The sequence below is a fragment of the Tenrec ecaudatus genome, chromosome X (genome assembly GCF_050624435.1).
Source record: "Tenrec ecaudatus isolate mTenEca1 chromosome X, mTenEca1.hap1, whole genome shotgun sequence".
NCBI classification, from domain to species: Eukaryota; Metazoa; Chordata; class Mammalia; order Afrosoricida; family Tenrecidae; genus Tenrec; species Tenrec ecaudatus.
Window position 1 is genome coordinate 98,953,316 of NC_134548.1, and position 24,419 is coordinate 98,977,734.

The 24,419-nt window shown below is 38.2% G+C and overlaps 1 non-coding gene across 1 annotated transcript; it reads left to right on the forward strand.

Moving 5' to 3' along the window:
• The first annotated feature begins 23,699 nt into the window (after positions 1–23,699).
• On the forward strand, positions 23,700–23,834 carry LOC142435350 (small nucleolar RNA SNORA5). The gene has a single exon (XR_012781420.1). It is a non-coding gene; the product is annotated as a small nucleolar RNA SNORA5 (small nucleolar RNA).
• The last annotated feature ends 585 nt before the right edge of the window (positions 23,835–24,419 follow it).

Sequence of the window (24,419 nt, forward strand, 5' to 3'; positions counted from 1 at the left end):
AGCGTGCCCTCCCCATGAGTCAGTAAGGGCTTACCATCTTCAATTAGGTACTTGGAGTGGCATGTTTATGCAAATCAAGCACAGGCGAGGGCAATCTTTTACCCAATCAAGGGGAAGCAGGACCCAGGTGCTTATCTAAAGAGCATCACCCCTTGTTTGCTCAAGCTTTACAGCTGCAGAGCTGTAGGCTGAGGTGGAAGAATACCCAGAGCTCAGGCTAATGAATTCCAAGTAATGGCCGGGCCTCGTGGCTCCAGACACTGCTGTTCATTGGAAATCTACACTCATCTTGGTATAAAATTTCCCATGAGTGTAGACATTTCTCAACACAGGCACTTGGGTCCAAAGCATGCTTTGAACGCCTAGCTTTTCTTTCTTGATGGTAGTCAAGTCCCTAACTATTTGCTTATCTCTCTCTCCTTTTATCGATATTTCAGATAAAAGCCCAAGTAGGCCACAACACAGGAATTATCCCCTTACATTAGGTCAGAGCTATGATCAGTGTGCTGTATGAAGTAATGAGATTCAAATAATTTAACAACTGATTCACTGACCTAATAATAATGTTTTAAGTATAAAACATATATATATACTGAAAGGTAGTTTACTATTTTATACAGTTACTATCTAAATAAGAACAATAAAAGAGTTACACAAAACTAGATTGTTATATGAAAGTTTTAAAAATTAATGAAACAATATCAAGTAATATCAGATAAAACTGTTATTTAAGATATTCCCATATTGCTTATTGATTGGTGTCCTCACCTGCAATATTCTTCACTTTTATCCAAGCATCCTTGGCTGTGTGATTTATCCTGAACCATCTTTTCTCTGTAGAAGTAGGATCCCATTCTTTTAGAGGTAGGCCAATTAAACAATAGCCATTGTGTTTGATAGATTAAAAACAGGCAACCTTTAAAAAAAACAAGAAGAAAACGCTCTCTGATTCTGCTGAAGCTACAGGATTTGTTCTGAGAATATTTTTAGTTCTTTGAACACTTTCAAGAATTCCATAATTCACTCATAAGATCTCTTAGGAAATTAGGGCTATATGCTGGTTTATTGAAGTAATAAATGCACAAGAATAAAATATAATATTGTATCAAAAGTATAGAAAGCTTTATGAATGAATAAAAAAATATACCAAGCATAGTTCTCATCTAATTTTTTACACCTGTGGATAGAGTGAATATTACTACAGCTGTTTAGTATATGCTACTGTGAATATTAACATTTAAAAAGTGTAATGAATGTAAATTTGTGATTTTCACATTGGGCAGCTAGCCAAACCACCTTAGAAAGGACGTTAATTATAAGTGCCATTTTAACAACTCAACAAAAAAAATTAGATAGTGGTTCTACTGAACTGGTGCTAACTGGCTGAATCCCACCACTGGTTGTGTCCCTCTCAAATCCTCCCTAATTAACATAACAAACAAAATCTAATCCATTTTTTTAGCAGCATACATTGTTGTTAGGTGAACTCAAGTTCATCTCCATTCATAGCAACCTGCTGTACAACAAAATTAAGCACTGTCCTGTCCTGGGCCATCCTCACCATTGTGTTCAAGGCCAGTGTTGTCCGCTGTATCAATAGACATCATTGAGGGGCATCTGCTTTGTGTGTGGCCCTCTACTTCATCAAACATTAGGTCCTTTTCTTGGAACTGGTTCCTCCTGATAACTTGTCCAAAGTACATGGGGCAGTTTCACCGTGATATTTTCTAAGATTCCTTCTGGCTACATTTCTCCCAAGACAGATTTATTAATTCTTCCATGGTGCTTTCAGTATTCTCCATGAACACCATAATTCGAATTTATCTGTTTTTCTCCAGCATTTCCTATTCATTGGCAAGCTTTCATATGCATATGAGGCCACTGAAAATAGCACTGCTGAGGTTTTCTACTCAGTCTCAGAAACCCAAAGAGGTAGTTCTCTTCTGTCCTAGATGGTTGCTAAAGTCAGAACTGATTCCATAGCAGTATGTTTGAGTATGGAGGGTAATGTGCACCTTACTTCTCAAAGGGGCTTCTTTGCTCTGTACACGTTGAAGAGATCTGTGCAACATATTTGTCCAATGTAATACATGGCTTTATTTCTTGACTGTGGGGGGAGGGCCAGCCCCCCACAACTAATCACAGGTTCGATAGGCACAATTGTATGGTTAAAATATATGTATATCATATTAAAGCCATAGAGAGCATGAGAGATAGAAGAGAGATTGAAATAATGGAATCAGACACATTTCATGGAAGCATACTCACCTCAGCCCCACTTGGTGGTCCTCGTGGAGAGAGGGGCAGGGAAAGAAGGACAAGGGGAAAGGGAGCAGGGGAACCAGGACTGGAGAGACGAGGGAGCCGAGGAGAGGCCAAGAAGGGAGTCCAAGAAAGAGATCTTTATTGCTAACCCAGGCCTATATACCTTTCGGGGGAGTGCAAGCCCACTAATTACAGGTAAAGACATAAGTCATAGGAAGGGGTTGCACTATAAGTAATACAACAATGAGAGTGGGACAATCTAGGGATATACACCCAATAGGAAGAGGAGGGTGTGGGGTATACATGTGACAAGAAGAGCGGATCCTAGATTCAGGATGGCAGTCTAACTTTGGATGTCACTGAGATGGTTTGACCTGTTCCCTGGCTCAACCATAGAGACCATTATCAGTAGGATGTTAACTCCACCTACAGAAACCAAATCAATGCATGTAAGCCTTCAGGGAGAAGTAGCCCATTGTCCTTAACAGCAGGGGGTGGGCCCTACAAGTCCAGACAGTTGTCTGGCAACTGACTGCCTTCAGGGAGGTAACTTGACAATCATTTACCATTAGCTGTAAGCAGTGTCCTAAGTCTAACATATTTGGGGGTGAAGATTTGGGAGAAATCTTTCTGCTTCCCACACTTGACGGCTAATTCTATGAGCAATGATTGTAGATCCAAGTAAAATTAAATCCTTGACAATTTCAGTCTATTCTTTGTTATCATAATGGTGTCTGTGGGTTCAATTGTTAGCATTTTGTTTCGTTTACTTTGAGGTGTAAGCCACACTGAAGGCTGAAATCTTTGATTCTCATTGGCAAGTACCTCAACTCCTTCTTGCTTTCAGAAAATAAAGTTACGTTATCTGCATATGGCAGGTCATTAATGAACCTTCCTATATTCCTAATGATACATTCTTTTTCATAGAGTACAGCTTCTCAGATTATTTGTTCAGCATACAGATTGAATAAGTATGGGGAAAGTATACAGCCTTGACAAACATCTTTTCTGATTTTCATCAATTCAGTATTCCCTTATTCTTTTTGAACTACTGTCTCTTGATCTATGTATAGCTTTAACATTAGCACAATGAAGGGTTCTGGAATTCCTCTTATTATCAATGTTATTCATAGCTTGTTATGATCCACAAAGATCATAGTCAATAAACATCACACAAGAATAAACAGACAAAACCCATTGTATTCTTGCAGAGTCATTTCTCTAACACACGAATCAGATCATGTCACTTTTTAGAAAATAATTTTATTGGAGGCTCTTATAGCTCTTATCACAATCCATATATCCATCCATTGTGTCAAGCACATATGTACATATTTTTACATGATCATTTAAAAAGTATCTTCTTTCTACTTGAGTCCTTGATGTCAGCTCCTCATTTTTCCCACCTTCCCTTCCTCATGAACCCTTGATAAATTATAAATGATTATTTTCATATCTCACATCATCCACTGTTGCTCTTCACGCACTTTTCTGTTGCTCATCCTCCCGGGGAGGGGTTTATATGTCAATCTTTGTGACTGATTCCCCCTTTCTACCCCCACCTTCCTCTTACCCTCCTGGTATCGCTATCATCATTCTTGGTCCTGAGGGATTTATCTCTTCTCTATTCCATGTGTTGCGGGTTCTTATCTGTAGCAGTGTGCATGTTCTGATCTAGTCAGATTTATAAGGTAGAATTGAGATCATGATAGTTGGGGGAGGAAGCACTAAAGAACTAGAGGAAAGTTGTGTGTTTCATTGATGCTATACTGCAAACTGACTGGCTCATCTCTTCCCCGTGAACTCTCTGTGAGGGGATGTCCAATTGTCTACAGATGGGCATTGAGTCTCCACTCCATGCCCACCTCCACCCCCCAATTCATCTTGGGTATGATTTTGTCCTGGGTCATTTTTGCCTGGTACTTGATCCCATGGACACCTCATGATCACATAGGCTGGTGTGCTTCTACCATGTGGGCTTTGTTGCTTCTCAGCTAGATGGTTGCTTGTTTATCTTTAAGCCTTTAAGACCTCAGGTGCTATATCTTTTGAAAGCCAGGCACCATCCGCTTTCTTTGTCATATTTGCTTATGCATCCATTTTGTCTTCAGCGATTGCGTCAGGAAGGTGAGCATCACAGAATGACAGGTCATTAGATCAAAGTGTACTTACATCGAGGGAGTACTTGAGTCAAGGCCCAATGTCCATCTGCTACCTTTTAAACTTAAAAGCCTCTTATGTCTTCTATTACTCATATACTTACCACTGAATGCTCTCAGCCCCTTTGGCTTCAAATCATTTTTTTACCCTCTCCCCATTAGACCGTGGTTCTAATGTGCTCTTTATTTGGTCATATTCATTGCCTATCTGGTTTCTGAACAAGCTTCCTCTCATTTATCCATATGTTGGTACACATTTTTCCGTTGGCATAAAATGTTCTTTTTTCAATAAATATGTGTTAAATGATTTAATCATCAAATCATCGTAGTGAATTAATGATTCCAGTGCAAACCTCTTTTGAAATCTTAGTTTCCTTCCTCTCTTATGCTGCTAGCTACCAATTTTCCCAACTCTGGACGCGTCCGTTCGAACAGCATCTGCTGATGCCTCCAACTGTCTGTCCAATGCTTTCTGAGGAGACCATGTAACTAACGTCATTAAAACGATAATTTTAACTTTTACATACAGTGCTTTCCTTCTAAGAGTACAACACAAAGGCTCTAAAACAGCTGGATTCTTCAATACTTGCATTTTCTGTTGATTCTTTTAATTCCAGATTTAAGTTGTATTCTGGATTTTGATTATATTAGAAATCTAATAGTTGGACATGTAGGGTGTTACTATTCCATATGTTTTTCAAAATTCTAATATATAGCACACAGAAACTAGAACAATGGGCATTTGACCAAATTCCCCCCTTTTCAGCCTATATACTGAAATATCAGTATGAATCATCAATCTGAATATTCATTAAGATTCTTGGCATTCTGTGTGCTAAATGAGAATCAAATATGAAGAACTTCTTACTAGATTTTTCAAGGAAAATTATATGGCATTTAAACAAACTTATTAAGAGAAAATGAAGTTTTTTCAGTCAGATTTATTGGGTGGTATTATCTTTGCTCAGATGAAGAAGAAAACACTGTTCAGAACTTCTTGATATAAAGTTATAAATGCATGTAGTACTGATTTATCCTTCTTGATCTAGGCCTCCCCGAATACCAATATTATATAATGCATCTCCATTTGTTCACGATGCATTAAAAAGCATCTTTATTTTTTTCTCATACCTGAAGACACTTTGAACTAAAGGCTTCTTCATGCAATATGATTTTAACAAACCAAGTCTTATCAGCTCTTCTCTACCATTGTTACTGTTTTCCATGGCACTATCTGTTAAGGGCTTGCAAAGCCTTCTCTACATCTCTTCAAAGCCAAAAATGATTATATATATGCAATATAGCTTCTGTAGTACTTGGTTATTAAAATATTGTCCTGTCAACCGATGGTGATTTCCATAACCTTGGGATAGAAATCATCTGTTCTTTGGGTCAGATTTCTTGCTTTGATAGTGCCCATAGAATGGTAGCCTGTGACTTCCATGTATTTTCTATTTTAATTATTTCATTGCTTTCTTGTGACACATCCGGTAGGTAAGATTCTGCCTTTGTGAACAAGTGTTATTGAATATTTTGCTCTATTAGCAACCCCCAGAGTTTTTGTAGATAGTGTCCAGTTATTTAAGCGTTTAGTCTGTACAAGTCAACAATTCATGATGTCTCTAAAGTGATCCAAAAATCATATATAAACCAAAGAGATATGAATGGATTTGGGACTTGCAGTTTGTTCTAGCACCAATCAAAGAATACTGAGTTCTTATGACATGACTTTTCTTGATGTTCACCCTCATAAAGAGAACACTGAAGATATGGATGCTATATAGCAAAGTGTGGTTAAGAATCAGATGATGCCTGACTATTAGAAAGAATAACATCTAGAGTTTTGAAGTCTTGTCTTCAAGCAAGCAGCCATCTAAGTGGGGCATCAACTAATTCCACATGGAAGAAGCACACCAACCAGAGCAATCCAAGGATTATAAATAATAAAATCCAAATCCCAAGAAGGGAATGGTATCAGACCTTAAATTGTGAACACATGGCTTTCAGAATGCTAAGCATAACCGTGTAAGCCCCAAATCCATTCTTAGGGTCCCCACATGGATTAATTCTCGAGTAAATCTCCCCTGAACAGACAGTCCAGGGATAAGAATGGCCTTGCTATCATACAGATAGCATTGCAAAGTTGGTTATGGCAGCAGTATTCAGTTAAAATGTAATATTTTATCGATCTATTGATCTCCCTTTTGACCTATTTAAAGTGATTCCGTTTTTAATATTGTCTGCTTTCTTTTCAATTGAGGTTTTTCTGTTTTGTCTAATTATTTTATTCTGTTTTTGCTTGTTTACTCTTCTTTGTTGTTTTCTGTATTTGAAATCCAGAAAGATCTATAAAGACAATCAGTTAGTTGATAATTTCCTAAAGGCATGGCAGAGGAGGATGTGGGGAAATGGTGAGCTAACAATGAGTACAAGAAAAAAAATCTGAAATTGTTCAGATGATTGCATAACTCTTTGCAATATGATTGAAAGATTAAATTGTATGATATGTGAAGTATACGCAAACAAAAATATTTTAAAAAATTATTGTTATGCCCTCTGTTCTTCTGTAAAGAGGAAGAAAACAATAATAGTTATAGTATGAGTGCAATTTAAAGAAGTTACAACTTTAACTTACCTGTGTTATATCAGACACTAAGAGTTTAAGGGAAAAAATTATGTTGTATAGTGAGAAAGCAGAGTATATCCCCATAAGGGTGAAACAATGAATTCTATCATATGATATCACGGCCACCGATCTTAACGGCTTTCATAGCTTCTAAAGATAGTGAAGGACCTGTAAGAGTGAGATAACGAGTCGTGGTGGCACAGTGGCTAAGTGCTTACCTGAAAATCGAAAATCGAATCACTCAAACCCACCAGAAATCTGCGGGAGAAAGATGTGACTGCAGCCTGGAAAACCCTTTGGGGACAGTTCTACTCTTTCTTAGAGGGTCACTAAGAGGTTAAGTTGACTCAACAGCAATGGGTCAGTGGAACAATAGTTCAGAGGTCAGCTGCTAAGGGGAAGGAAGGCCAGCAGTTCAAACTCTCCAGCAGCTCTACAAGAGAAAGGACAGGCACAAGCGGAGACTCGGAGACATGGCTCTCAGAAATATTGCAGTGTAGACTTTCACTTTTGAAAACGATAAAGGAGCAAGAAAATAGGCAAATGTCAGGACCAATAATGAGAGCAATTATACCAGGAGGGGAATGGGAAGGTGAGGGGAGAAGGGGAACCGATCCCAATAATCGACATATGAACACACACACCCCAGGGGGATGGACAACATAAAGTGGATGAAGGGAGACATCAGTCAGTGTAAGACAAGAAAAAGATAATAATTTATAAATTATCAAGGGATCATGAGGGAGGGAGGGTGTGGGAGAGGGGAAAGTGAGCTGATATCAAGGGCTCAAGTAGAAAAAATGTTTTGAGAATGATGATAGTAGCATATGTACAAATGTGCTTGACACAACGGATGGATGGATGGATTGTGATAAGAGCTCACAATAAAATTATTTTTGAAAAGAGGTGACATGTTTGGAGTAGCAATTTTATGTTACTTTAAGCAGCTTCCTAAAGAAATGTTCACAAAGTAAATACATATAGGACAGGGTACCCCCCCCCCCAATAAAATGGAACGTTTTTTCAAAGCTATATATTTATTTTTTTTACAAAATTAACTTTTCACCTTCAAAGTACTTGCCATTACACTTAACACATTTGTCAAATCTGTGATTCCATTCTTAGAAACATTTTTCTAATTCATCTGTTTGGATGGCTGACAGCATCACCCTCATTTTTTTCTTCAACTTTTCCATGTAGTCAAACTGCTGTCCTTTCATGTCCCTCTTCAATTCATGGAAACAAAAGGAAATCACATGGAGTGAGGTCAGGTGTGTAAGGTGTATGGGACAAGAGCGACATGATGTTTTTGGCAAAAACTGGCACAATGAGATGGCTGGATGAGCAAGTGCATTGTCGTGGTGGCAAAAGCAGTCCTCCATCGACCACAAATGAGCTCATTTTTGTTGCACTTTGTTATGCTGTCTTTTCAGAGAAAGCAATGAACTCCAAATACATTATCTCACTCACATTAAAAAAAAGCAGAAACAAATTAGCATTGTCTTGATCTTTGATTTCACTTGAGCTTTTTTGGGCAAAGTGATCATGTTGTCGGCCACTGGTTTGATTTATGTTTGCTTTTGAGGTTGTAAAAATAGCACGTTTCTTCACCTTGGGAAAAAAGTCTGGGTCACTTTAGAGTTATTCTTTCAAAGCACAACATGTTTCCACTTGAAGCTCTTCCCGTCAGTCAGAACCCGAGGCACGAATTTCACAGTGACCCTTCACATCCCCAAATCTTCTGTTAAAATTTGCTGAACTGAGCTTCAAGACAGTCCAGACAACTTCCCCATCTCCTCGGTGCTCTGTCTTCGGTCTTCTGAGCACAAGTGCACAGATGTTGTCAGAAATTTTGGTTGGTTCGTTAAGTTGACAGAAGTCCAGAAGGAGGTTTGTCACCAATCAAAATTTCATCTTGATAGAAATGAGAAAACCACCCATACTTCAGTTTTCCCCACAGTGCTGTCCTTATAAGCTGTGTTCAACATCACAACAGTTTCTGTATCATTTTTTTCCCAAACAGGAAGCAAAATTTCACAACTGCACCAAGATCTCTTAAATTGGCTATCACAAAAAATCAGATTCGAGTGAAAGTGCTTTTCTGAAAAAAATTCCCTGTGACACGTCCCAATGTCAATGGGTGCACTAAGTCAGAGCAAGTTGCTCAATGCTAGCCAAGCAGGAAAATTTCGTACTATGAATCCTCCACCTAGCGGTTCTTTTTCTATCTGTTTGTTTGTGGGTACCTCTTCGTATACGTGAGCCTGCCTATAATTTTCTAAGAAATTGTTTGGTGTTGGTAACTGAGTGTTAGAATATAGAAAAATGACAATTTTTAATTACTGTTATGGAAACAGATATCTACAGCACTAACATTTTTCCCCATGAAAATATTTAGGACTCTCAAGGACATAGAGAAATTGAAGGGGAATAAGATAAAGGGGAAACAATTAACAGCATTAAATAGAATAAGAAATTATACTAAAAACACCACAATACAGACAGAGCGAAGTGCATTGTATTCAGTTGCTTAAGTTGTTGCCCTGTATAAGTGAACATCCCATGTATCTTACCCTAAAAAGCTTTTGTATACATATACAACATTACATACATGTAAATTTCCCCTTCTCAACAGTACTATAATATTATCATTACCAAATGCCTCATGAACATTATTTAAATTATTTCTTAATAAGCTGATAATGCTGCTTTTAAAGTGGACTAGGGATACATATTAACCTTAGATATGTGAATGAAATTTCAGCTCACACTTAATCATCAACCCTAATCTTATGTTGTGACTTTGCTGAATACTTACCTTCATGAAGTGATCACGGAATATATGGATATGATAGCAAAGTGTGGTTATGAAATTTGATGGTGCTTGGCTAAAATAAAGAATAACTTGTGGGGTCTTAATGGCTTGTTTTAAATCATGCAGTTATCTAAGTGAGGCGACAGCTAAATCCACATGGAAGGAACACAGCAACCATGTGCTTCTAGAACTGTAAATCATAAAATCCAGTATCTGCAGAGCAAATTCAATGAGAGCTTAAATTTTGAGAGCCTAGTTTATCATCGCTGCCAGTGAATCCATTTGCCCAAAATCCATTTGCAGCATTTCCTCATGGATTACATATCCATTGAATTCCCTCTGACCATTGACCTGAGATTTGAATAGCCTTGCCCTTAGACATAATGCACTGGAAAGTGGATCACTGCAGATATAGCTAGGTTACAATTAACTTATTACCATCTGTTTTCTATTGTTTTCTGCTTTCACTTATATTGAAGGTTTCCTGTATTTTATTCTGTTGTTTTTTGTTTAATATTATTTCTTTAGATAAAATTCAGGATAGGCAAACATATAGAGGCATTAATTAAATTAATAGTCACAGCCTTAGGATTATAGCAAGGAATGTTGGAATGGGGAACTAACAATAATGGATACAAGAATGAAAATGTTTGAAAATGGAGTGATTGTAGTGAATGTTGCATAACTCCTAAGGTACGGAAGAGCCAGTGAGGGTAAAGTATAGCATTGACACACACAATCTTCCTCTAATTCTTTAATGCTCCCTTGCCCCCCCCCCCGCTATTACCATAACCCCAATTCTATCTTACAAATCCAGCTAGAACAGAGCATGCATATTGGTACAGAGAAGAGCTCACAACACAGGGAATCCAGAGCAGATAACCCCCTCAGTAGCTCCAGTGATACTAGGAGGGTAAGCGGGGACCTGATCACAACGGTGATAAGGGGGACCTGGTGGAGTAAGGGGGACCTGATCACAATGGTGGTCCGCCTCCCAGGGAAACAGACAGCATAAGAGTGGGAGAAATAAGACAGTGGTCAGTGTAAGACATGTAAAAAGGTTGGGGGAAGAATAATTTATAAAGTATAAAAGGGTAATGGAGGAGGGAAGAGGAAAAAATGAGGAGCTGATGCCAGGGGCTCAAGTAGAAAGAACATGTTTTGCAAAAAGATGATGACAGCATATGTACAGATGTGTCTGACACAATGGATATATGTATGGATTGTGATAGCTGTAAGAGCCCCAATAAAATAAAAAATACAATATTTGAAATATATAAAAAGAGAACATTGAGATAGTTAATGTTTCTTGTGCCAGCCTGACCTATAAACACATGTGGGGTTAATTGAAGGGCAGAGAGATAAATGACTCAGTAAGCTTTGCTTTTTGAGTTCTCGGGTCTCTTGCTCTGTGATGGTCAGACCAGGGTGAGCTACCTTAGCCAGTTCCCTGCTTCAGCTTGCAAAGCTCACTTCCTGTAAGCTATCCCCATGGAGAAGCCCTGATGCAGCCCTGGGTACTGAAGCAGCCATGTGGAGACCCCTGATAACACTGAGATGCTTACTTGGTCACTGATTTGACTTTCCTCACGCAGTTGGCGTCGTTGCATATGTTTTGTGAGATAGAGGAGGACTTTGTGGATTGGTGTCAGAAATATGGGCTAATGTTGGACCTGCGGGTTTGGGCAACACTGGATTGGGATGTTTCTTGATGTTCACTTAACCTTTATATAAAACTCTCTCTTATACATATGAGTTTCTGTGGATTTGTTTCTCTAAAGTACCAAGACTAACACAAACATCCTCAAGGGAACTGAACAATAAGAACATATAATTATTGGGATATTTGTGGTAAATTCTATAATGCCTTGCCTCATTCATTTCTATTTGTTTTAAAGTTTACCTTAAATGTAGAAAAGGCTCCATTAATAGTTGCTAATTGGTGTTTGAGTGTATAATTAGGTGTCTAAATGCTTAAAACCATCATTTTTAAAAAGTTATATTCATACTTTAATATATATATATATAATTTTATTGGGTCTCATACAATTTTTATCACAATCCATACACACATCCACCCCGTCAAGCACACCCACACACCTGTTGCCATCCTCACCCTCAAAACATCCGCTCTCCACTTGAGTCCCTAATATCAGTGTCCATTCTTCCTTCTCCCTCCCCACTCCCCCCTTCCTCACAAACCCTTGATAAATCACAAACTATTACCATTCTGTCATATCCCACACTGTCCGATGTCTCCTTCACCTACCCTCCTGTTGTCTATCCCCCAGGAGGAGGTAATATGTAGATTCTAGTAATCGGTTCCCCCTTTCCACCCACCCTCCATCCATTCTCCTGGCATCGCCACTCTCACCACGGGTCCTGAATGTATATTATACTACCCTGAACAGGTTGTTAAAACACAAGTTCCTGAAGGAGCAAGATCAGGAATGTAGGATGGATTGAGCAAAATGCCCCAATGAAATTCTGAAAAGTCAGCCCTTGCAATTACCAAAGAATCAACAGGTGGATTGTCATTATGGAAAATAAAATCATCAACACAACTTTCTGGGCCTTTTTCTCAACAATATATTTTCTTAAATCTGTTTTAAATAACACCTTATTATAACCCCATATTTTTTTTAGAAAAGCAATCAAGAATCTCTTTGGATTCCCCCTCCCCCAAATTTTATTTTATTTCTGTAAAAATCTCCCTGCCTTCTGTTTACCTGAGTCAGCAATATCTCCTTGGAAGACCCCAACTAAGGCAAAAGTTTTAGTCCGGGAGAACTTATTTGCACCCATTCACTGATTACATGTTTAAATAAACTTTGTTCAGAATGAAATTGTGCATGTATGTATTAACATTCTGCTAATAACACTTGGGAACTTAGCCTTCTATATGCCTGCTAAGAAAATAAATGATATGTTTCTCTAAACATTTTATACATACATATATACAACAAAATATTTTTATATATTTAAATCATTGAATTGTACGGTGTGTGAATTATATGTCAATAAAACTGTTAAAAATGATTGTATTTAGGAACCACCTAATTCTATATCATCAATAAATGTCCCATTACAAATGACTTTATCAAGAGGTAAAATTGATATGGAAACATACTCTTTAAATTTCTCACTTGAACAGTATCTTATCTGTTTTCTAGCCATAATTACACTCAGTGCTATTTATTATTCTTTTTCTGTTGTGTGCCAGGAAATATGTGAAGACCTTTGCAATAATACAAGATTGTATTAAATTCTTACAACTGCTCTATTTGAATTTTTCCATGTAAATGAGTGATTTTCCATTCAAATATGCAGCTGAGGCATGCTAGAATTTGAATCTATATATTGGTGTGACTTCAAAGTCTATGCACTAAACACTGTATAATACTATTACATTTGTGCACTCTATCTTTGTGCACATATTGTTGGATTAGGGGAGAAGCAGATTCAATTGTTATTGAACGTTGGTATTCTTTTTTGATATCTTATGTTTAATAAAGATTTCTACGGTTTTGTGGCAATTCTTTTTTTAACTTACTCTCCTTTTTACAGATATGTGAAGAGGCAATAGATGAGCAAGGATTATACCAACAATCAACCATCAAATAGATGATGAGAAACAATAACAGCAAATATGAGCCGTTGTGAAGACTAATACACCTTCAAGTGAGAACCGCTGTTCTCATACTCTAAATTAAGAAGCTTCATGTGATGATGAGAAACCATGGGTTAACTCAAAAGTTATTTTCTCTGAAATGGAGAAAGCGCCCTTAGCCACAGAGACTGAAAAACACAAGCATGTAAATTCAGTAATTTTAAAAACACTGGCTGAAACATAGCCACAGAAATACATGTGGTTCACAAAACAAAATGTGTAAGAATTGTTGAATGGAAAACCACTTACTCTCTGTAAATGTTCACAATAAAAAGCCATAAATAAATAGGGCTTTGTTTGTTGTTTGATACTGGTGTATACGACAAAGCAGACTGATCCTGAGAGCTGGTGCTGGGGACTCAGTTCTGGGTTCAAAACCTAAAACTGCCAGTTCTTCAACCTAATTACAAAATGACTTACAGCAAGTTACATAATCCCTGTAATCTTCAATTTCCCTCTCCACAAAATGGGATCGCTGATAGTATCTATGTAATCAGGTTGCATTTTATGATAAAACTAAGACAAAGTACTTAGCATATAGTAGGTATTGTTGTAATTTCTAATGCTTATTTAGAAGGGCCACTTTCAGCCAAAAGTCATAGAGTCTTACAAGGATCTTGAATAAATGTACCCTTAAGATAGATGTGATCCACAATTTACTTGAAGATAGTAGCAAATTGCATGGGGGTAAAATTGAATCAGCATATAAACAGCCTGGGAAAATGCTGGCTATGATTATGTTTCAGGCTAGCAAGAGATAATAAAATAATGACAATTTCCTATGATACAACTTATGTGATGATAAATTGATAAGGTTTTCATACTACATTTTACATTTGAAACTGTGCACTCACAATAATTATTGAACTATGCAGGAAGTATGAAAAGAAGATTTAAGAAATGCACAGTTACTGTACCAAAAAAACCTGGTATACAAAAAAATCACCGCAGGAAGTAACCTATGATCAAGAGTCAATGGCAGTCCAAGCTGCACTGAAGCCATGAGCCAAAAACAAGGCTTCAGGAATTGATAGCATATCAAGTGAAATGTTTCAATAAGCTTATGGAGCACTGGAAGCGCTCACTTGTCTATGCCAAGACAGTTGGAAGATAGCTACTTGGTCCACTGACTGGAAGATGTCCATATTTGTGCCTATTCCCAAGAAAAATGACTCAAATTAATGCACAAATGGTTGAACAATATCAATAGCAAATGGAAGTAAAATGTAGCTAAGATAATTCAATAATAGTTGGAGTGATCATCAACAGGGAATTGCTTGTTCAAGCAGGATTTAGTAGGGGATGTGTGGTATATGGAATTTCATTACAGACGTCAGATGGATCTTGGTTGAAAGCATAGATAATCAGAAAGATGTTTTGTTGCAGTTTCCTGACTTTGCAAAGGCATTATGTGCATCATAACAAGTTATGACTAATATTTTAAAGCATGGGAAATCCAGAAGACCTTATTGTGTTCATGTGGAACTTGTACATGGGCCAAAAGGCAGTGGTTCAAACAGCAAGGGGATACTGCTTGTTTCAAAATCAGGAAAGGTGTATGTGTGTGAGGATTGTATCCTTTCACTATATGTAATTTCAATCTGTATGCTGAACAAATAATCAGAAAAGCTGGACTATATGAAAAACTACTCAGCATCAGAATTGGAGGAAGGCTTACATATGCAGATAATCTTGCTGCTGAAAGCATGATGGACTTGAAGCACTTTCTGGTGAAGGTCAAGGATTGCAGCCTTCAAGATGTATTTCAACTCAATATAAAAAACCCCAAATCCTCACAACTGGGCCAATAGATAACTTCATGATAAACAGAGAAATGTTTGAAGTTGCCAAAAAATTCTTCTTGCTTGTATCCACACCCAGTGTTCATGGAATTAGCAGTCAAGAAATCAAATGATGTATTACATTGGGTCTATCACCTGTACCAAGATCTCTGCATTTACTTATTTTTAACTGCTTGTGTATTGTGATTTAGGTGCTGGATTTACATTTCAGATGATCAATTTTACATTTAAAGTGTTTATCAGTTTAAACTACTTTTCAAGTCCCCAATAGCTTACCCTACCATGCCTTTGAGCTCTCTCCACATTCTTGTGGATTGCTATATTCCCCATTCACTTGTTATACCTTTTTTAAAAAAAAACATTTTATTAGGGACTCATAAAACTCTTATCACAATCCATACATCATACATACATCAATTGTGTAAAGCACATCTGTACATTCTTTGCCCTCATCATTTTCAAAGCATTTGCTCTCCACTTAAGCCCTTTGCATCAGGTCCTCTTTTTTCCCTCCCTCCCAGCTCCCCTCTCCTTCATGAGCCCTTTATAATTTATAAATTATTATTTTGTCATATCTTGCCCTGTCCAACGTTTCCCTTCACCCCCTTTTCTGTTGTCCATAGGGAGGAGGTCACATGTAGATCCTTGTAATCGGTTCTCTCTTTCCAACCCACTCACCCTCTACCCTCCCAGTATCGCCCCTCACACCCCTGGTCCTGAAGGTATCATCCGCCCTGCATTCCCTGTGCCTCCAGCTCCTATCTGCACCAGTGTACATCCTCTGCTCTATACAGACTTGCAAGGTAGAATTCGGATCATGATAGTTGCGGGTGGGGAGAAAGCATTTAGGAACTGGAGGAAAGCTGTATTCTTCATCGGTGCTAAATCGCACCCTGACTGACTCATCTCCTTCTCCCCTAGACCCCTCTGCAAGGGGAACTCTAGTGGCTGACATATGGGCCTTGGGTCTCCACTCTGAACTTCCCCCTTCATTCACTATGGTAAGATTTTTTTCCCTGATGATGTCTTATATCTGATCCCTTTGACACCTCGTGATTGCACAGGCTGGTGTGCTTCTTCCATGTGGGCTTTGTTGCTTCTGAGCTAGATGGCTGCTTGTTTACCTTCAAGCCATTAAGACCCCAGACACTATCTCTTTTGATAGGTGGGCACCATCAGCTTTCTTCACCACATTTGCTTGTTCACCCGCTTTGGTTTCAGCAGTTGTGTCGGGAGGGTGAGCATCATAAATTGCCAATTTAATAGAAGAAAGCATTAATGCATTGAGGGAGTGCTTGAGTAGAGGCCCAAGGTTGGTATTCATATAGAAAAGTTACTGATTCATTTCAAAATATTGAGTTTCCATTTACTATGATATAGAATTAGAAAGTTTATACCAAAAAACAAAAAATGCAAAGATGATTTATTATATATTAGCCTCAAGTTCTTTGTAGTTCAGTTGGATAAAGCAAGAAAATAAACAGATGATCACACTCTGTGTGATAAGAGCTGTGGGGAGTGTGCACAGATTGTTGCAAGGATAGGTGAGTGAGTTAGTTTATTGTGACAACCTGGCCGATAAATACATGTGGGTTTAATTGAAGGGAGGAGGGATAAATGGCTCAGTAAGCCTTGCTTTTCGAGTTCTCGGGTCTCTTGCTTTGTGATGGTCAGACCAGGGTTCAGCTGCCTTAGCCAGTTCCCTGCTTCAGCTTTCAAGGCTGACTTCCTGCAAGACGTCCCCAAGGAGAAGCCACATGGACATACCAGCGCTGAGATGCTTACACGTTCACTGACTCGGCTTTCCTCCTGCACTTGGCGTCATTGCTTCTGCTTTGTGAGATGGAGGAAGACTTTCTGGATTGGTGTTGGACATATGGTTTAATGGGTTAATGTTGGAATTGTGGGCTTGGGCAGCACTGAGTTGGGATGTTGTTTGATGCTCACTTAACCTTTACATAAAACTCTCTCTTATACATGAGTTGCTAGGGATTAATACAATAGATAAGAATGATATCCAAGCAATTTCCATGGGACTTGTAGACTAATACAATAGATATCCAAGCAATTTCCATGGGACTTGTAGATGAGAAAGAGGTAGGTAAGGAGGTAGAGTAGTAGGGAGGTAGGGAGGTAATGAGGTAATGAGATGGGGGGCGGGGAGTAGCAGAAAGATTAGCACTGCAGGCAGAGGGAGACGTAAAGATGAGAGAGAGTATAGTATAGTATAGAATAGAATAGAATAGAATAGAATAGAATAGAATAGTATAGTATAGTATAGTATAGTATAGTATAGTATAGTATAGTATAGTATAGTATAGTATAGTATAGTATAGTATATCTGGAGAACTTCAAGTAGCTCAATAAGACTGTTAAGCCGAATCTATATTTTCAAGTCATCCATTCACTTTCAAGGTGTGGCCTTTTAGCCTCAATGATCCACAAGGAGGATTATAAAAAGAACTGAATTAGATTCCTAAGTTGTTACACTTGCACATCTGTATGTGTTGTGTTAGTAACCAGTAAATGACCAACACTTACCAACTCAAGAACCTCTGTCTCTTGCATTAAAGCATGTTGACTAAAACCTTAGCTTCTTAGTGAGATAGGTGGACTCGTTTAAACTGTTCTTGTGCACAGCATACAGAATTCACTGTGACTGTGCAGACCCTACCATTGGAAAAGCAGGCTCAGAACAAATTGTCATACAGCACAAATGTGCATTGCTGAGTCAATTGGGAAAAGAGAAAGCGACGTGGGCATGGCATATGTTTCAATTGGCAGTCAGTTTGTGGCATGCTGGGTAAATGATTAAAAGGGACTTGAGAAAAGGCATCTAGGTTAAATGACATGATCTCCTTTCCACTGAGCTTTTCTACACTTGCGTCGAACTCTCAGCAAAATTACTTTTAGTGGGATAGTCTTCTAGTATTCAGCCATAGGAAGGAATTCTTGATCATACAATCCTGCAAGCTTGTTCTGCTTAATTGATTTCAACATATTAATTGGCCACCTAATATAATCCAGATACAGTGTTATATGTTGTAAAGGGTTAAAAATGGATTTCAATCAGGAGGAGGAACAGAAACCAGTACATAACTAACCTCAGAATACTTAGGTAGTGCTTAACACCTATAGCAGTGAGTGGTTCTCAACCTTCCTAAGGCTGCAACCCTTTAATACAGTTCCTCATGCTCTGGTGACCCCCAACCATAAAATTATTTTCATTGCTACTTCATAACTGTACTTTTGCTACTGTTATGAATCATACTGTAAATATCTGACATGCACGATGTATTTTCATGGTTACAAATTGAACATAATTAAAGCATAGTGATTAATCACAAAACAGTAGATAATTATATATTGTGAAATATTTATTTCTAATTACCAATAAATGGAATTTTGTCTTGAAGCATGGTGTTGCATGGGAAATAGTCTTCATGCCGGGTGCTCCTATGTGGGTGTATTTGCATGTGGTCATACCTGCCTGATAGAGGAATGGTGTCTCAGTTCCTAACACCATCAGAAAAGTGTTTTTGATGGTCTTAGGTGACCCCTGGAAAATGTATTTTGACCCCCCAGGTTGAGAACCACTGCCTTATGGGGAATTTTAAAAGACCTCATGGTGGAGGCAAAATTTGAGCTGATCCTTGACTATTTCATAAACTATCAATAAATGTAATCAGAAAGGAAAAAACTCGATTATGGTAATAGTTATAATAATCAAAATATCAGTAAAATTTGACGCATGTTGAGAGCTCAATATCTTAAAGGATTTTTTCTGAACCCTTCACATTTTCTACTAATTTAATGTTCATTTAACATAACAGCAACTATGAGATTGTGGCACAGGACTTGGCAGTATTTCTTCCTGTTGTGCATAGCGTTGCTGTAAATCCAAACAGTGTCTAATAACTACTACAAACTGCTCTGCAGTAGGTACTATAATCATTACCTTATGTGGTAGTTACATAATCTGGTGTCAATTTGGGACTTGAGAGGATTAAGAGTGAAGGGTGGAGTTTAGTCTGTCAATCAGGTCATAGCCAATGAGGCCTTTGTGTGGGTATGGTCTTCTCCCGAGAATTCTTTGAACTCTTGCATTTTACTCCTTAGAGACTCTCTCTCACCTCACTCCCTGAGAGACTAAGCTGACAATACACATGGCACGTTGCCTTGGGAGCTGGAGAAGGCATATCGACCTATGCTGATGAAACCAGACGTCTGCAACCAAAGAAGCCACTTAAAGACCCCTGCCGGTGCTGGGATGCTTACAATGCCATTGGATCCAGACTAACACACCTTATAAACCACAACCTGCAAACTCACTGCTACTGAGTCGATATTGACTCATATTGACCCTATAGAATAGGGTAAAATTTCCCCTATTAATTTGAGATTACAAATGTTTATGGGACTAGAAGCCATGTCTTTGTCCTATAGAGTGGCTGGTGGTTTTGAATTGCTGAACTTTTTTTGTTTTGCTCTGTTTTTAACCATTTTATTGGAACTTTTTCCATATTTGATAATACGGTCACCTCAAGAAGAGTTGTATAACCATTACCACAATTAGTTTTAGAACATATTCTTCTTCCTTGTACTGTTATCTCTGTGATTATTATTGTTTTTTAAATTGTGTCAAAAATAGAGACAGCAAAACATTCTCCGCTTCAACAACTTCCGCAGGTATAATTCAGTGATATTGATTATACACTTCATGTTGTGCAACCATTTGAATTGATAACCTTTTTGAGTTAGCACCCAACAAGTAATTACTACACCACCAGTGTTGCTATCACCTTATAGAGAAGGAAAATGATTTACAGAAAAATCAGGGATGAATTAAAGTACCTAAGGTCACATCACTAGCATCAGAGCTGACACTAAGATTCAGACACCCCAACACTTAAGCCCATATCTAGCTTCTTCTTATATTCAAATGAATGAAGAAACAAGATGTGATAGTTATATGATCCAATGTCAATTTGAGGATTAAGAGTGTAGGGGTAGAGTCTAGCCTGTCAGTCTGGAGATAGTTAATGACACTTCTATGTGGGCATGACCTTCCCCTGAGGATTCTGGGAACTCCCATATTTCCTCCTTGGAGGTAGGAGACACACACTCTCTCTCTGCTCATTCCCTGAGAGACTCTCTACTGACAAGACACATAGATTTTTGCTGATGAAGTGACAGCCCTAGACCCGGAGGAGCCATGTGGAAACCCACACCAGCACTGAGATGCTTCTACCACCACTGGACCCACAAGACTTTGCACACACTAACCTGTGATCTTCCTGCATTTGGCAGCATTGCATTTATTTCATGAGTCTGAAGAGGACTTTATAGATTGGTATCAGACATATGGGCTAATATTGGACTCATGGACTTGATCTGGACTGGGCTGGGATGTTTTCGCAATATTCAGCTGCTCTTGGACATAAAGCTCTTTCCTATACGTATATGAGTCTATATGGATTTGTTTCTCTAGTCTACCTGGACTATGGTACATTATGGTACCTTGGCAGTGGGGTACTAGAGAAACAAATCATGAAGATATAGAGTGGATGTTTGTTTGACCTTTCCCTCATGGTAGTGTTTCTTCTTTGGCTAGCCAGAAGTTAGATATGGGAAGTTAAAATTTTAATTATTTTATTTAGTTTTAATTTTTGGTTATTCCTTTTTGAAATGGTAAAAATTAATGTTATAAAGGTATATTCTGAGCTCAGGGGTAGAAATTTCCCCTTGAATTTCTCAGAGACCATGTTACTTAGAGAAAATGGATGGTGGAAGGTCAAAATAGCTGACAGAAAGCCTGGCTCTGGCTTGATACTTCCAAGAGCCCTAACCCCATATTTTTGTATAAATAGAATAGTTTAGGTAAGGATTTAGTTAAGCTAAATAAATATTGAACTTGACTGTTTTAAGAATTGAGTTTAGTATCTGATACTACTTGTTTATACTGATTTCTTTGGCATATTATTGATATAATCATTGATAGAAATGTTAAATGTTAATTGGGAAGTATGAAAATAGCTTGTAAACCCACTTGTCTTTAACCATTCAAGCTGGATTCTTTGATGAGTTTAGGATAGGCCTGCAAAGAAGGCTTTGAAAAGATATACCCCACCCAGTGCTTTTGAGTACTCAGAGTATGGGTATTTCAAGTGGTATTTCAACCACTCCTGAGGCAAAAAGATGGGGTTTCTATTCCCATAAAGAGCTACCATTTCAGAAACTCAAAGGGACAGTTATAGCCCATCCTATAGGATCACTGTAAGTTGGCATGACTGCATGGCAGTGAGTTTGGCATTTGAGCTTGTTGAGCTTGTTGATAGAAGCAGCTATAAGAATAGCATGGGATTAGATCATAAACACCTTTAACATCATGCTAAGGAATTTCAAGTTCAATGTGGAGGTAATGATTCGGGTAAGCTTAAATCTCTCAAAAAACCTATTCTAAAGCATGGTGACTATGTAGGGTTTCCAGGGCTGTAAATATTTACCAGAGCAGGTGGTTTCAACTTTCACCTGTGAAGTAGCTTGTTTGAACTGTCTACCTTGTGATTAGCAGTGCAGTGCTTGTCAAGAGTGCCACCATTTCCTATAGATAATAATAACAGCTACCAAAACACGAAGACATTGAAATTGAAAACATGAATAGATGTATATCTATCTACTAAAGAAATTGAATCAATAATAGCCTTCTGAAATATAAATTATTTGATTTCACTGATGAATTCTATCAAACATTTAAAAAAGAAATTATACTCATACTCTATAATATTTTCTAAACTATAGGTGGAAGGATACTCTATAACATATTCTACTAGGCCAGAAATGTGCTATAAATGCTAAGACAAAAATTATAAGAAAGATAAATGACAAAATACTATGTCTCATATATTTTTTCAAAACTCCATTTTTAGAAAATTAAGAAAAGGCTTGCATACAAAAAGAAATGTTTATTTGATGATGAGCAGAAATGGAAAAGTAAAGGAAACTAAATCATTTACTTTCATTAAGCATATATTAGCTTAAGTGGAAGGAAATAAAATATAAAATAATGAGAGAAGTTTTTAAAATTTAACAAGACAATGAGGAGTACTGGAAGGAGACCAAGGGTAAGTGATTTTTATAGTGGTTTCCAAAGAGGTAAGTTCTCTCTCTCTCTCTCTCTCTCTCTCTCTCTCTCTCTCTCTCTCTCTCTCTCTCTCTCTCTCTCTCTCTCTCACACACACACACACACACACACCATATGAATGCATAATAAAAATAATAAACAAGAATCAAGAGTGTCAAGTGCACCTGACCAAAGCCATGGCATTTTCAATAGCCTTCCATGTATGTCAAAGTTGGTCATTGAATAAGGAAGACCAAAAAAGAATCAATGCATTTGAATCATGGTGCTGGAGAAGAATATTGAAAGTACCATGGACTGCCAAGAGGACAAACAGAGCTGTCTTGGAAGAAGTACAGCCAGAATGGTCCTTAGAAGGAAAAGATGGTGAGATTTTGTGTTACATACTTCGGACATGTTGTCAGGAGAAACTGGTCCCTGGAGACGGATGCGTGCTCTATAAAGTGCAGTGTCAGTCCTCCAGGAAATGGATTGGCACAGTGACTGCAGCAATGGGCTCAAGCATAGGAATAAATGTGAGGATGGTTCAGGACAGGGCAGTGTTTCCATCGCTTGTGCATAAAGGTCACTATGGGTTGGAAATAACTGGATAGTACCTAACCATAACAACAATGTAAGCTATGGATCATTAATGTTACGTTACGAAGAATAATGTATTCATCCAAAATAACAAGATTCCTACACGCATGCAAGTTATTAATAACAAGGGGAAATGTTTGTAGATGAATGTAAACCAAAAACCAAGTTACTGTCATTGAGACCCTTCTGAATCATTGTTGTTGCTAGGAGCCATCCAGTTGGTTCTGAAGCATTATGACCCTATTTACAACAGAAGGAACACTGCCCTGTATGAAGCCATTCGCACAACGGTTCGTATGCTGGAGCCCATTGTGTAGCCGCCATGTCTATCCATCGAGTTAATGGCCTTCCACTTCTTTGCTGCCCCTCCACTTTCCCAAGCATTATGTCCTTCTCCAGGGGCTGGTCTCTCCTGACAATATGCTCAATGTATGCAAGATGAAGTCTCTCCATCCTTGCCCCTAAGGAGAATTCTGTTCTGGCTGTATTTAGTCAAAGACAGATTTGTTAGTTCTTTTGAAGTCCATGGTACTTTCGATACTTGTTGCTAACACCATAATTCAAATGCATCGATTTTTCTTTGATCTTCCTTAGTCAAGGTCCTACTTTCGCACACACCTAAGGTTATTGAAAATACCATAGCGCAGCTGTGTCAAATTCAGTGCCTGCCCCACCCATGACTGGCACTGGCCCAAAAGGCTGCCACAGAAACACTCTAACTAACGGGCCCTGTTCCTCTCTGCTCAGCCACAGGGATAAATTTTGTTACAGACATTAAGAGGAAAAAAGAAGATACCATGGCTTGGGTCAGATTCACCTTCATTTTCAGAAGAACATCCTTGCTAGCAACACATTAAAAAAAGTCTTGTGCAGCATTTGATCTCTTGACTATTTCCATGAGCATTGATAGTGGATATAAGCAAGACAAAATCCTTGATAACATCAACCATTCTCCATTTATCATGTTATCTATTGGTCCAGTTATGCAGACATTCATTTTCTTTACATTGAATTATAATTCATACTGAAGCCTGCAATGCTTGATTTTCACCAGCAAGTGCTTCAAGTCCTCGCTTTCAGCATCGAACGGTATGTCATCTTCATAAAGCATGTTGTTAATAAGCCTTCTTCCAATCTTGCTGCTGCATTCTTCATATAATCCAGCTTCTCTGGTTATTCGCTCAGCATGCCGATTGAAGAAGCATGGGGAGAGGGCACTCACAGCAGCTCTAAATACAGGGTTTCTGAGACTGTAAATCTTTCTGGGAACACTTTCATCTTGCTCCTTCAGAACAGTTCTTAGGTTCGAACTGCCAGACTTGGGTTTAGCCATCCAATGCATAGTATAGAGCAGTAAAAGAA